At 35.2% G+C, this 14,527-nt stretch overlaps 1 pseudogene; it reads left to right on the top strand.

The window, feature by feature from the left end:
• The first annotated feature begins 2,131 nt into the window (after positions 1-2,131).
• Positions 2,132-3,130, top strand: LOC148125575 (E3 SUMO-protein ligase KIAA1586 pseudogene; annotated as a pseudogene).
• Positions 3,131-14,527: the final 11,397 nt, after the last annotated feature.

Below are 14,527 nucleotides of genomic sequence, written 5' to 3'. Positions count from 1 at the left end.
GAACATATGAAAATGTTTCATGTACGCATCCCAGTCTTCTCCTGCTGGGTTGAATGGAGCAGGAGGAATGGGTGATGCAGACATCTTGATTTAGCTGAAGTTTGTGATAATGGCTGATGATGCCACATGGATGCGTGTTTGATTTAGTGGTGTCCTTTGTTTTCTTCAGATCCCACCTTCATTGCCAGTGTTAGATAGTGGGCGGAGTGAAGGACAGGACATGATAGCAGTCATTAAGCTCTTTATTTCAGCTCTGAAAATAACACAAGGGAGAAACCATGCCACAGCCACTCCTTTTAAAAGGGACCTGTCCACGACTTCAGCGACTGACACTCATTCATTTTTCCTGCTTGGAAATGGACCAATGAGTGAGGCTGATGTCACCACATTGCATATTCAACAATTGCATATTCAGCAAAAAGCAAAAGCAGAAACATAAGTATCAATATGTAACAATAACAGCAGTGTAACAAAAAAAAATTCATTTATGTATGTATTCAGGTTTTCAGTATCTCTATAGATACAGTATCTCTAGTACTGAAAACCTAAATACATACATAAATGAAATTTTTTTTTGTTACACTGCTGTTATTGTTACATATTGATACTTAAGTTTCTATTAGAAAAAACAAAGGAGAAACAAACAGAAGTATCAACATCTATCAATAATAGTAAAATAATTTTTATTTATGTGTATATTTATTTTTTTTAGTATCTGTTTTGGTTTTATGAATAAGTATTGTCAGGCAGGGCATATATCATTTAGGAAAAAACAAAGGAGAACCAAGTATCAACATGTAACAACAGTAGTGTAACAAAAAAATATTTAAATTTCTTTGTATTGGCTTATTTCTAATTTTGTTAACTATATCAATGTTTATAATTATCAACCCTCTGTATTTAATTCATACATAGCAATAATCATTCTCTGCCTAATTTCTACCATTTCTGCACATTGTAATTTTTAAATTTCATTTTCATCCATAGGGATCTTTTCGTTTTTCCACTGTTGTGCAAACATAATTCTAGCTGTTATTAACACGTGTAAAATTAAATATGTATTGTATTCCTTTTATTTATATGGGTACCAACAAAAATATTTCTGGTTTTAAAATTTAAATCTATATGTTGCTTTACCATTTTTGCTAACCTGGACACTACATCCTCTTGAATAGCTGTTTGAGTACTAGTAGAGCCCAATACTGAACTTAATTCAAATATTCCAGTTTTTAAAACTGAAAAATAAATTTCAGAAAAAGAATTCAGTATTGCTCTGTGAATGTGCCTATCAATTCAATTCCTAATCTATCTTCTTAGATGATTTTGTACTATTATCTTTTTTTTTTACTATATATATCTGCATAAAGCTTCAGTACATTTTTCAGCTGCATTCTAAAAAGGTTAGGTGACTAAACTGGTTTCTCTCTCTCTGCTATAGAGAAAGCATTCCATTAGGGACTGTTGGTCCAGGTAAGTAGTCTTGGCTAGGAAAGATTTTTGTGCCAGTACTGGCACAAAATAACAAACTCCTTTGATTTGTTAATAGTATTTCCATTTTAAGCGTTTCTTTTTCAATTAATGAATTGTAATTATGAAAATATCAGCCATTCTTTTATATACACAGTGCAACATCTTTTTTATAGATGTCATTTTCAAATCCACTTTCAGTTCTGTCTCAGTCTTGTCTGGTGAAACTTGTTTCCTTTTAAACACATCTTTTAAACACTAACTAGCTATAGTGTCAGGGACTCTTAAAAGTAACTGGGTATTACTGATCTCCGCTCCTCACCTGCTTTCTTCGCTTGCCACTGCCTTCACCATTCAATTTACAACAACAATTGAGTCCAAACCACTACACTGTTGATTTTTTTTTTTGCAGTATATTACCAAGATGAAAAGGCAAATGAGTTTGACTGCTTTCTTCAGCAAGAAAACAAAAGGAGAACCAAAAGAGTCATAACCATAACCACTGGAGTCGGAGGAAAGCAGCAGCAGCAGATCATCCACACTGCAACCAGGGAAAACAGAGCCAGCACATCATCAGGTACTGGAAGAACTGAGTCAGACATTGAAAGGAATCTTCCTGACTGCTGGACACAACAGAAGTAAAGCAATTTTAGGGAAAAATATGATGGACTGGAAGTTTCCCAGAAAAAAATCAGGTTGTAAGCATTGCAGAAGATTTGAAATTTTGACCAAAGAAAAAAGCGTCCACTGAGCTAAGGAATGGAAGAATTTCCAAATTGAACCATCAGAAAAGAGTAAAGAGATACAATAAGCTTCTCTCAGAAAGAAATTGAAGGAACATTTCTCATCTAAGGCTCACAACATCTGTACAGTGAAGTTGAAGCAATGTGAGCAGGATGTGATAAGCAAAGGACTGGACAGGATGACTGAGAAATATCCGGGTAGTACAGGTAGAGTGTTTACTACAGTGTATAGTCTGGCATAAACGTGCAGACCATTTTCATATATAGAAGATCTGACTGAATTACAAATAACAAATGGTTTAGATTTGGGAACAGGATTGCATTCACGTAAAACTGCAGTTGCAATAGTAGATTTCATTGCAAAAGACATCAGGAAACATTTAGCAAAATTATTGAGAAAACTCACAAAATCTGTTTGATAATTGACAAAGCCTCAACAATATCTTCCAAACCAGTTCTTATACTGTACTTAAAAGTTGAGGATCCAGTTTTATCACCAAGAATTTCCCTTGAACTAGTAGAATTAGATAAACAAGATGCAAAGACAATATATTGTTCAGTTATAGACAGTTTGCATAAAGTTGGGTTTAATAAGATCTGGAAAAAACATTTAATTGGATTTTGCTCTGATGGAGCCAGTGTTATTGCTTGGGAGAAAATCTGGGGTAAGCACTACGATAGCCAAAGACTTTCCAAATATTATAAAATGGCACTGCTTAAACCATCATCTGCAACTTGTTTTAGATGACTCTATTAGGGAAATAAAGCAAGTAAATCATTTTCAAATCTTTATTGATAAAATATATTCTATTTTCCATCAATCCAATATGAACCTAATTGAACTTAACAAAATTTCTGAACAACTTGAAATTGAAATTATAAAGATTGTTACTTTTTGGACCAAGATGGGCTGCCTGTAGTTTAAGGTCAACCCTAGCTGTGTGGCATGCTTATCCAGTGCTACATGAGGTTTTTTTGTTCAAATTAAAAATACTCAGGTATGACTGCCCGTCTTGAAAATACATATTTTCTCATTGATTTAGCCTTTATGATTGATGTTCTAACTGAAATATCTCTTCTTTCTAGTGCACTGCAAGCCTGAAACATACACATTATAAAGGCTAAAAAACTTGTGATAAGATCTATTAAATCATTTGAAATGCTTATAAAGGAAAAGGATGCATGTGAAAAAGGTTGATGAATTAATTTCCCTTGTTGGAAGGGTCCCTATGGGACCGGTGTCATCCTGACCCACCTTGGAGGGATGGGCGAAGAGGGGGAGACTACCAGCGGGGTTGAGGGGAGCCGCATCTCCCCTCCCTGGCTAGGTATTACTCCCCTAGAAGACAGGGAGAAACGGCTGCCCTGAAGACGGAAAGCTGCTGGGACCTAAGTTTTGTGCTGGAGCGGTGAAGTGGTGAGCGATGTGCGACCATATAAAAGAACTTGATTTTCTCTTAACAACCCCAAGAAGTAGAAAGAACGTGCCCTTGTTTAAGAGTAACACAGCAGCGAACAGAAAAAAAGAGGAAAATACAAGGTAAACAAAAATTGGTTCATAAAAAGCTACAATGAAATTAGAGACCAAACTTCGAATACTATAAATTGGCATTAATTGGGCATTGGATTAAATGCTGGACTTGCTTGGATTTGGTTAATATTACAAAAATTAATTGTGGAAATGGTTGGAAACTAATATTTAATATAATTAAAAGAGAAAGGAAAAGAACTTTAAAAAGTGGAAGGTGATACAGAGTGCCATCTAATGGTCAAAGATTTTTTTCCTACAAATTATATGGAAATTTACTGGATTTATAACTGTTATGAAATAAAAGGCAAATGAAATCATAAGAACCCCGGAAATTTTGAAAAAAGGGGGAGAAACTCTACCAAGAGGATATACAAATGCAATTCCCTGGGATTGTTGGGTGTTGATTGTGACAAAGAGACAGAAGGATTAACAAAAGAAATACAGATAATAAAAGAAAGAAATAAAAGGAGACTTTTGGCAAGGATTACAGTAAAGGGCATTGAATATTAATAATTTAACTGATTATAAATAAGCAAAGACTTTAAGTTGGAATTACAAATGGTAAAAGGAATACTGAAAGAAAGAACGGAATTATTGGAAATATTTGAAAAGAAAATAATGGCGAATAAAGAAATGCCAGTTGAGGCAGAGCTAAAGGAAGAAGAAAGAGACTCAGGCAGACATGGAGAACAAGAGACATTGCTAAAAGACACTAAAGGAATTAAAACTATGTTTTTGATGACAGACTTAATAGATAAAAGAGAAAATGCTCCCAGGATTAAACAAAAGAAGAAGAAACTATACAAGAAGAAACTTTAAAAAAGAGAACAGGAAAAGGGGGAAAAGATGATGGATGAAATGTTAGAAGGAAAGAAGGAGTTCGTGGTCGTGCTGCATCTTCATAGTGGGTGTCGGTTTGCTTCATGTATGGCTCGGAGGGGTTTGAAGTGGGTAGTGATGCAGCTGCAGTGCGGCTTCTGGTCCGTGGTCGTGTCTCATCTTCTGAGTGGGTGTGAGTCTGTTTTCTACATGGGGCGCCCACACAGCATGAACAAACGAGATGACACCTCCCGCCTTCCAGCCATTTGGAAACCCACCCTCATGAACAGACGAGTACCTAACATGAAGAATGACACCAGACCCACACCCATGAGAGCCACACAAGATGCCACCACCACACTTCCATGTAGAAAACAGACTCACATGTAGAAACCGACACCCACTATGAAGATGCAGCACGACCACGAACTCGAAGCCAAACAGCAAGATCACAGTTCACCAACTCAAATCCCCCAGCAACTAAGACTAACCTGAGCACAACCAAGCCCCCACCTGAACAGAACACGCCTCCAGCCAATCAGAACACGACCAACCCCCCAACCAATCAGAACACAGCCAAACCCCCTACCAATGAGAACACACCCCCACCCAATCAGAACACAGCCAAGCCCCCACCCAATCAAGTCACACCCCCACTAGCAGTTAAAAGGAAGAAGCAGCTGCAATCTCACATCACTCAGAGAAGCACAGAGCTGAAGACAGAAGCCTGAAGATGATGAATGAGACCTCATCGAAACGTTGCCTAGATACTTCGAATCTTACGCGGGAGAAAACCCGAACAACCAAAGATTGATTGATCTATCTATCTATCTATCTATCTATCTATCTATCTATCTATATAAACTGTATATAAAATGTGTTGTTATGAACCCTTTCTTTTTTGGAGGATCAAAATAAGGGAATGGAAATGAATTTTAAAAAGATATGATTATTAATGATTATAAGTAAAGTGAACATAGAATGAGAGATATTAAGAAGTTATTTTAATGATTTATTGGAGGGGATACATACAGTTGAATATATATATAGCTGATTATTTAATGGGTATTAGAATTGTATAATGAGAATATTAGTTTATCAACTCTCTTCTCTCTGAAATCCTCTGCTTTTTGCACCCTAGTGCTTCCATCTTTCTGTCTTAATGTAGCTGCTTAGTGATTTTTGCTGCCATCGCCTGTCAGTCAGGATGTGTTTACCTGATGTTTTCCCACATAACCCTGGCACGTGAGACCAGTAAGAATTTCACTATGCCATCATTGAAGAATAAACTAAAAAGTAGAGAGGAGAAGATTGGAAATATTGATAATAGACTAACAGTAATTGAACAAGAAAAAAGTGGGATGTTGAAGTGGGAGTTGGATAGATCAGAATTCTATCTTAGATTTCAAAATATAGAAGAAGAAAAAGGACAAGATTTGGCTGCGATAATGGTAGGAATCTTGGCGGATGCGTTGGAGATAACAGAAGAGAAGATGATGGATGGAATAGATGAGATATATCGAGTTTTTACAAGATATGCGATGAGAAATAATCTGCCCAGAGAAGTCCATATTAGATTTACTAAAAAATCCATGAAGACACAAATATTACAAGTGGCAAGAGAGAAGATATTGAAATACAAAGGTAAAGAAATCTTGGTTTTAAAACAAATACCCAGAAGAGTGAGAGAGATGAGAAGAGAATATCGATTCCTGACCAAAATGTTATTGAAAAAGGAGGTGACTTACAGATGGCTGATCCCAGAAGGATTGATGTTTACGTGGCAGGAACAGAGACATAGAATTGACTCAATTGAGAAAGCAGAACTGTTCTATGCAGAAGTCTTTGGAGAGAGAGAAGGAGAGGCAGAAAAGGAGGTTCCATTAACTGAATCCCAAGAGGAACAAATGGAGATTGGAAAAGAAGAAGGTGCAGTAGGTGGACAAGTGGATATTAAAGATCAGCGTGAATTAAGACCCACGAGAGTGGTTAAATCTAAATATAAAATATAACCATGGAAGAGAAAAAACTGATTACAATGAATATAAATGGACTGAATTCAGCTTCTAAGAGAAGGAAGATTTTCCATAAATTAAGGAAACTAAAGTTTGATATAATTTGTCTACAAGAAGTACATATTAAAAAGCAACATGAACAATTGTTATTACAACCAAAATTAGGGAAATTGTTTACCTCTTTGATTCAATGTAAGAAAAGAGGGGTGGTCTTATATATTAAAGAGGTTATTCCAGCAAAAATGATTTATACAGATGATGATGGGAGAATATTAATGGTGGAAATAATGGACAATAATAGAAAGATACTTTTGACTGCAATTTATGCCCCGAATGATAAACAGGAAGAATTCTATAAAAAATTACATACCAAGATGGCTGGACTGGACTATGCTAATATAATTATGATGGGAGACTTTAATGGAATTGTGGATAATAAACTTGATTATATTGCAACAGCAGCAAAGTATAATAGAAAAACTCTTCCTAAATCTTTTTTTAAAATGACAGAGGAATTAACTCTAAAAGACATATGGAGAGAAAGAAATGTTAAATTTAAGCAATATACTTTCTATTCAAATAGACATTTATCATGGTCCAGACTTGATATGATTTGGATCTCAACAGACTTAATATCTAGCGTTCAAGAAGTAAATATTGAAACAAGTACTTGGGCGGATCATAACCCATTGACAATTAAATGGAAGGGACAAAAAAAAAAGATCGAGATGGACGTTAAATAATACTATTTTAAAGGAGAAAGAATTTACACAATGGATGGAGAAAGAACTGGCCTTTTTCTTTAAAGAAAATAGAAAAGAAGACACTTCAATACAGAATGTTTGGGATACAATGAAGGCTTATGCCAGAGGCTTGATAATTGACTATACAAGAAAAAAGAATATTAGGAAAAGGCAAGCTTTCAAAGCCTTGGAGGATGAATATAAAAGACTCGAAAAAGAACTGCAGAAAATGCCACAGAAAAAAGACGTTAAATTGAAACTGGATATAACTAAACATAAAATGGACTTAATAGACAAAGAAGAGCTGGCACAGAAAATTAGGAGTGCTAAACAGAATTATTTTGAAGATGCAAATAAGCCAGGTAGATGGCTAGCATATAAGCTGAGAAAAGAGAAAGAGTCGAGGAAAATATTGCAGTTAATAGATGACCAAGGTAAAACTTGTCATGGCAGCAAAGAGAAAAAAGAAATTATTTATGACTTTTACAAACATTTGTATAAGAAAGAAGATATTGATGAGGAGAAAGTTAAACAATACTTGCAGAATGCAAATTTACCTAAGATACCTAAAGAGATAGAAGAAATGTTAGGAAGCAATATAACAATGATGGAGTTAAGCCAAGCACTTAAGAAACAAAATAATGGAAAGGCACCAGGTCCAGATGGGTTTCCTGTAGAATTTTATAAAACCTTTCAAGAATCATTGTGTATCCCACTGTTAGAAGTTATGAATGAAGTTATGCTAAAAAAGATAATACCTAAAACATGGTCAGAGGCTTATATTACACTTATTCCAAAAGAGGAGGCGGACCTACTTCAAATCAAGAATTATAGACCGATTTCCTTATTAAATGCAGATTATAAATTTTTTGCTTCAATGTTAGCAGAAAGACTTAAAAAATATCTGAATAACTTTATCCACTCAGATCAAAATGGATTCTTGCCAAAACGACAAATTAGAGACAATATGAGAGTAATTCTGGACACCTTGGAATATTATGAGGCGCATCCTGAAAAGCAAATGGCTTTGATATTTCTAGATGCTCAAAAGGCATTTGATAACGTAAATTGGAGATTTATGTTACTTTTAATGGAACAGATGGGCTTTGCTAGAAGATTTATTCAAGCAATAGAAGCAATTTACAATGAACAAACAGCTAAGGTAATGATGGAGGGAGAACTCACAGATCCTATTAATATAAGAAAAGGCACAAGACAAGGTTGCCCTCTTTCTCCCTTGTTATTTGTATTGACTTTGGAAGTGTTGAATAGAAATATCAGAGAAGATAAAACTATAAAAGGAATGAAAATTAAAAAGGAAGAATTTAAATTACAAGCTTTTGCAGATGACCTAGTCTTTATTCTGGAAGACCCTATAGAAACAGCCTTGAAGCTGTTGGAAAAGATAGAGGCATATGGGGAGGTGGCCAGTCTGAAAATAAACAAAGATAAAACAAAGATTTTGTCAAAGAATATGTTGCTGAGACAAAGAGAAGAACTGGCAGAATTGTTAAAAATTCAAGTTACAAATAAGGTTAAGTATTTGGGGATATACTTGACATCAAGATGTAGTACATTAAAGGAGAACAATTATATTAAACTTAAACAACAGATAGCCCAAGACTTGAAAAAATGGGAAAACCTACAATTGTCATTAATAGGAAGGATTTCAACAATTAAGATGAACATTCTACCCAGAATTTTATTTTTGTTTCAAACAATACCAATTAGGCTTGGAAAAGAATATTTTGAGGATTTAAATAAAATTGTTTTGAAGTATATATGGCAAGGCAAGAAAGCAAGGATAAAGTTAAAGCTTTTACAGGATGCTAGATTTAGAGGAGGGTTTGGCCTGCCTAATTGGGAGTTGTACTACCAAGCTGCAAATTTGATGTGGGTTAAAGAATGGATAACATTAAGGAAAACTAGATTGTTGACATTAGAAGGTCATGATTTGTTGTTGGGTTGGCATGCTTTTTATGGTATAAGGAACCAAAACACAGGGGTATTTTAGAAGACATTATATACGGGAGTCTCTGTGGTTAAATTGGGAGAAGACAAGAAAACAATGTTATTTGAAAATTCCAGTTTGGTTATCGACGATAGAAGCGTTTTCTTACCCTATAATTTATAAAAAGGAACAAACAGTTAGCTATGGGGAATTACTAGATGAAAAGGGTGAACTTAAATCGATACAAAAATTAGAGGAACAAGGTATACAGATGAATTGGTTTTCATATTTGCAAATACATTCAAAGTATTATGAGGATTCCAAAGCAGAGGGATTTTATGATAAACAAACTGATTTAGATAAGATTTTGATGGGTACTGATGAAAAGGTGATTAAAAAATTATATGGTTACTTATTGGAAATTAAGTTGGAGGAAGAACAAGTTAAAGAAACTATGATTGCTTGGGGGAGGAATTTTGGATATGGGATTGACTTAGAGAAATGGCAGAAATTATGGTTGCAAAATTATAAAATGACAATGTCTACAGCCTTTAAAGAAAATTTGTATAAGATGTTTTACAGGTGGCATTTTCCCCCGACGAGGATAGCAAGAATGTTCAAGAACAAATCCGAAAAATGCTGGAAATGTCATCAGAAACCTGGTTCATATTACCATATGTGGTGGACTTGTGAGGACGCTAGAAAATATTGGACTAAAATCCACATGTGGCTGGAAAAAATGACAAAGAAGCATATAGACTTGAAACCGGAGCTTTTTTACTGGGAATTTTACCAGATGCTTATAGTAAAGAGCTGAAATATTTGATTGTAAATGTATTGACTCGGCTAGGATTGTATTTGCAAAAATTGGAAAATGAGAAAATTCCATTGCAGGAAGAAGTCATAAAGAAAATATTGGAATGTGCTGAGATGAGTAGATTGACTTTTGAAATCAGAGAGCAAGAAGATAAACAATTTTATATAGTTTGGGATCTTTTCTATCAATGGTTGAATGATGAAATACAAAAATAGAAATGTTAGATAATAAGGAATAATATTGATTTTATTTTTCTTTTCTCTTTTTGGTACTGGATATTATATTTATATAATATTTTTCTGTTTCTTTTTTTCTTATTTAGGATAGAATTGGCACGATTATATGATTTGTTTTAGAATAAATTACTTAAAATATAGTTATCTCACAAAGGCATGATCGAACAAAAGTCTAGTCAAACTTCTTTTTTTAATAGTGATATTATGATTTATAAGTTTGTATTGACAATAAGAGTTATTATACAAGGTAATTGTAATTGTGACTATGAGATGAGTGCACAAAACTGATGAACCAACCGACTCACTGTTTGTATATAAATATGGGGGAGCTGATGTTTTTATGTTTTGTCTGTTTGTTTGTATGTCAAAAAACAATAAAAAACCTTTGGAAAAAAAAAGAAGTTATTTTAATGATTTATTGGAGGGGATACATACAGTTGAATATATATACAGCTGATTATTTAATGGGTATTAGAATTGTATAATGAGAATATTAGTTTATCAACTCTCTTCTCTCTGAAATCCTCTGCTTTTTGCACCCTAGTGCTTCCATCTTTCTGTCTTAATGTAGCTGCTTAGTGATTTTTGCTGCCATCGCCTGTCAGTCAGGATGTGTTTACCTGATGTTTTCCCACATAACCCTGGCACGTGAGACCAGTAAGAATTTCACTATGCCATCATTGAAGAATAAACTAAAAAGTAGAGAAAAATAAAGTGGATAAAAATGAAATAAATGCAGTAATGTAAGGCATGTGACAAGGCAGTCAGCACCCCTTCTCATTTAGATGGACATCATTCTCATAAATGAGTTATTTATTTTGTTAGATGTTTATCCTGTCTTTGTTAATTTATAAGGAATTCAAGGTGGAGAACTTATCTAATTTCCTTCCACCTCTTAGTTTCCCCACAGCCACAATCTAAGGAACTGGGAGAGAGTGACTGGTCACTCAGTCATTTTTTCAAGCCTAAAATAGGACTAGAACTCAGTCTCTTGATTTCTAGGCCAGCACCTTAACCACTACATTGTTTAAAAAGGAGGAAGGAATGTCAAAATAACTTGTAAGAATTGTGTGCGAAAACAGAGTTGGAGAAAAGAAACTTATAAAGCTTCAAATATCACAGATGTTTGAAGAATAATCTCCCATAGAATGATGCAAAAGACAAGAGAGGTTGTAGCAAATTACAATCTGAGATGGACCTGCTGGTAGGAGAGGAGACTAGAATAAGTAGTAATACTTTGCAAGTTGCATCAAAGCTGAAGTCAAGTCAAACGTTTGTTATTTGTTTGCACAAGATAAGCATTCTTTTTCTTTGAAAACTACTAACCCCTGGAGTAGCTGGGAGGGGAAGCGTGAGGTGCCCCTCGATGTGTGTGATATCGAGTTGGCCATGCCCACCCAGCCACACCTACCCAACTGGTCATTAGGGCAGAGAACCGGTTGTTAAATTATTTGAATCCCACCACTGGACTGGAGGCTAAAACATATGATGAATGGTTGCAGGGATTGGGCATGGCTAGTCTAGTGAAGAGAAGAACCAGGGGAGACAAGATAGCAATGTTCTTATATTTGAGGGGCTGCCACAGAGTGGAGGGGATCAAGCTATTTTCCAACACACCTGAAGGCTAGTCAAGGAACAATAGATGGAAACTGAACAAGAAGCGATTCAACTTGGAAATAAGGAGAAATTTTCTGACAGTGAGAGCAATCAACCAATGGAACAGCTTGCCTTCAGAAGTCGTGGGAGCTTCATCACTGGAAGCTTTCAAGAAGAAACTGGACTTCCATCTGTCAGAAATTATGTAGGGTCTCCTGCTTGGCCAGGGGGTTGGACTAGATGACCTACAAAGTCCCTTCCAGCTCTGTTCATCTGTTAATTAATATTCCTTATAGAAATTAGCATTCAGAAATGCTTTGTTTTTGTGAAGCTCAGCTATATTTATTATGCATTTATTATATTTTTAAAATTCTGCCTTATTTCTGTTATAAGTAACTCAAGGCAGTAAACATACGTGATACTCCTTCCACCTCCTATTTTCCCTATCATAATAATCCTGTGAAGCGGGTTGGGCTGAGAGAGAGTGGCTGGCCCAAAGTCATCTAGTTCATACTTAAGAAGGGAACTGGAACTCATGGTCTTCCTGATTTCTAGGCCACCTTAGCCATTACATCAACTGGCTCTCATGAAATAGTATTAAAGCATATTAAAGTATATTCCAAACTTTCCCCAAGCTGGTAGGTATTGGGGGTTTTCTCTCTTAGAATCTGAATCCAGTAGTTATCTTAATACCTTATCCCTGAAATATTTTTTTTTTAATTTGGCCTAAGTATGTATTTTAGTAACATTCAAACAATATAAATATTGTCAAGAAATACACTGCAGACTAGAACTTGGTAGGGTAGCCATGAAAGCCTTGGGAAATATATTCAAATGCCATGATGTGTATATATCATACTTAGAAAATGTCAGCATTCCAACCAAACTCTCCACCCCAAACTCTCAGAAACAAAGTCCATCCAAGTAAGAATTTATTGTAGAAGTCATATTGGCACATCTGGGGAAAACCCGAATCTGAATTCCCACACTTTCCCCTGCTACACTAAAGCTCACACCCAGCCCCTATTGATGATCGTCAAGTCATGCTCTCCAATCCATCTCAATTCTGAACTCCTGCCAAGTCCAGTTACTTCTCTCCAAACTCCAGTGACTCGACCTTGGTTCTGGCGAAAGAATGTTGTGGCTATCTTCCCTTCTCACTACCTTCTCATTCCCATAGCTGCCTATCCCCCCTTGTGGTAGCCCTAAATCTGAATCAAGATGGATCTGGGGCTGACATAAAAATCAGACCCATGCTTTATTGTATTAGGATATTATTTTTGTTATATTACTTTTGTTGCAATAGGAACTACTTTTGGTGAGGATTGGTGAAATATAAAAATAATTTATCTTCATGAATGACACGTCCCTGAGCAAACTACCTTTAGTTCCACCCTCTGAAAGTTCATATAAAAATGTATTTTAGAACAACCTTCTCTGGCTTTAAAGAAACAAAAAATACCCGCATTTGAAAAAAGTTGCTTCTTTTTCTAAATAAAGAATAGAACAATGAATATTGAAAAGGAAAAGCTTCCATAAGTTACAGGAATATTATATAGTGAATTGGAATTAACATGCAGGCAAAAATGTAGGGCCTTGTTTCTGGAAAACAAGCATCAAATTTACCATTACACTACCAATGAGTCATGTCCATTTATTTCCAAATAACAGTAACACAGAGCAGACCTTGGCTGTTGATTTATTACATCTGGGTAAATAATAAGCAGGCTTTCAAACTGCTTACATATATACTCGTCTTTCCTGGAACAGAAAGATAAAGATGGTTGTGTAAGCAGCTGATAAGTCAGTTAGGCATTTTATGGCAAAAAGCCTAATTTATCTTTTTCAAATCCAAATGCAGACTTTTAATAAGAATATACCAACATTGTCTGAATATTTCCCTTATCCATATAATTCACTTTTCAATAATGAGTCAGAATTATTTATGTATGTAGGCTAACAGAAACATTTTCCATGTAAAGTAAATAGCATATGATTTGCCAAAGAAGATACATTAATCTTAAAACATGGACCCCTATAAGTTGAGGGGACATGAATCTAGCAAACTAACACTGACATATTTTGCTGTTATTGATAATGTACCGTCATGAAGCAAATTAAGTGATGGCCTCATAGAAGCTATACCTATGAAATTCTACGTAAGATACTTTCCCTTACATAGTTATGTTTTGTAGGTTGGTTTGATATGATTCTTCCATGGGCACATCAGATATGAGATGGCCTGAGCTTATTTTTAAGTTTTGGAATTTAGTATGGGTAATCCTTATATGGGGAACACATCATTGCAGCTATTTCATTTGCCTTAGATTTCTGTCTGTCCATAGTTATTCAGTTTAAGAGTTCTTATTCTGCTCTAAGCACAAATCCAGCTGCGTGACCTTGACTCAAGTACTCTCTCTCAGCCCAAGGAACCTGGCACTAGCAAAACATTTTCAAAATCTTGCCAAGAAAATTTCAGGGACTTGCCGAGGTAGTCATCAGGAGTCAAAGTGACTCAAAGACGCACACAAATACACACAGAGAGAGAATCCTATTTAGAATAAATATAATGCCACACAAAATGTGTCATGAAAACTTATTTACTTCAC

The sequence above is a fragment of the Pseudonaja textilis genome, chromosome 5, assembly GCF_049901715.1.
Source record: "Pseudonaja textilis isolate UNSWEBS1 chromosome 5, rPseTex1.2, whole genome shotgun sequence".
Classification (NCBI taxonomy): Eukaryota; Metazoa; Chordata; class Lepidosauria; order Squamata; family Elapidae; genus Pseudonaja; species Pseudonaja textilis.
This window is presented reverse-complemented; position numbering and strand designations above follow the sequence as displayed.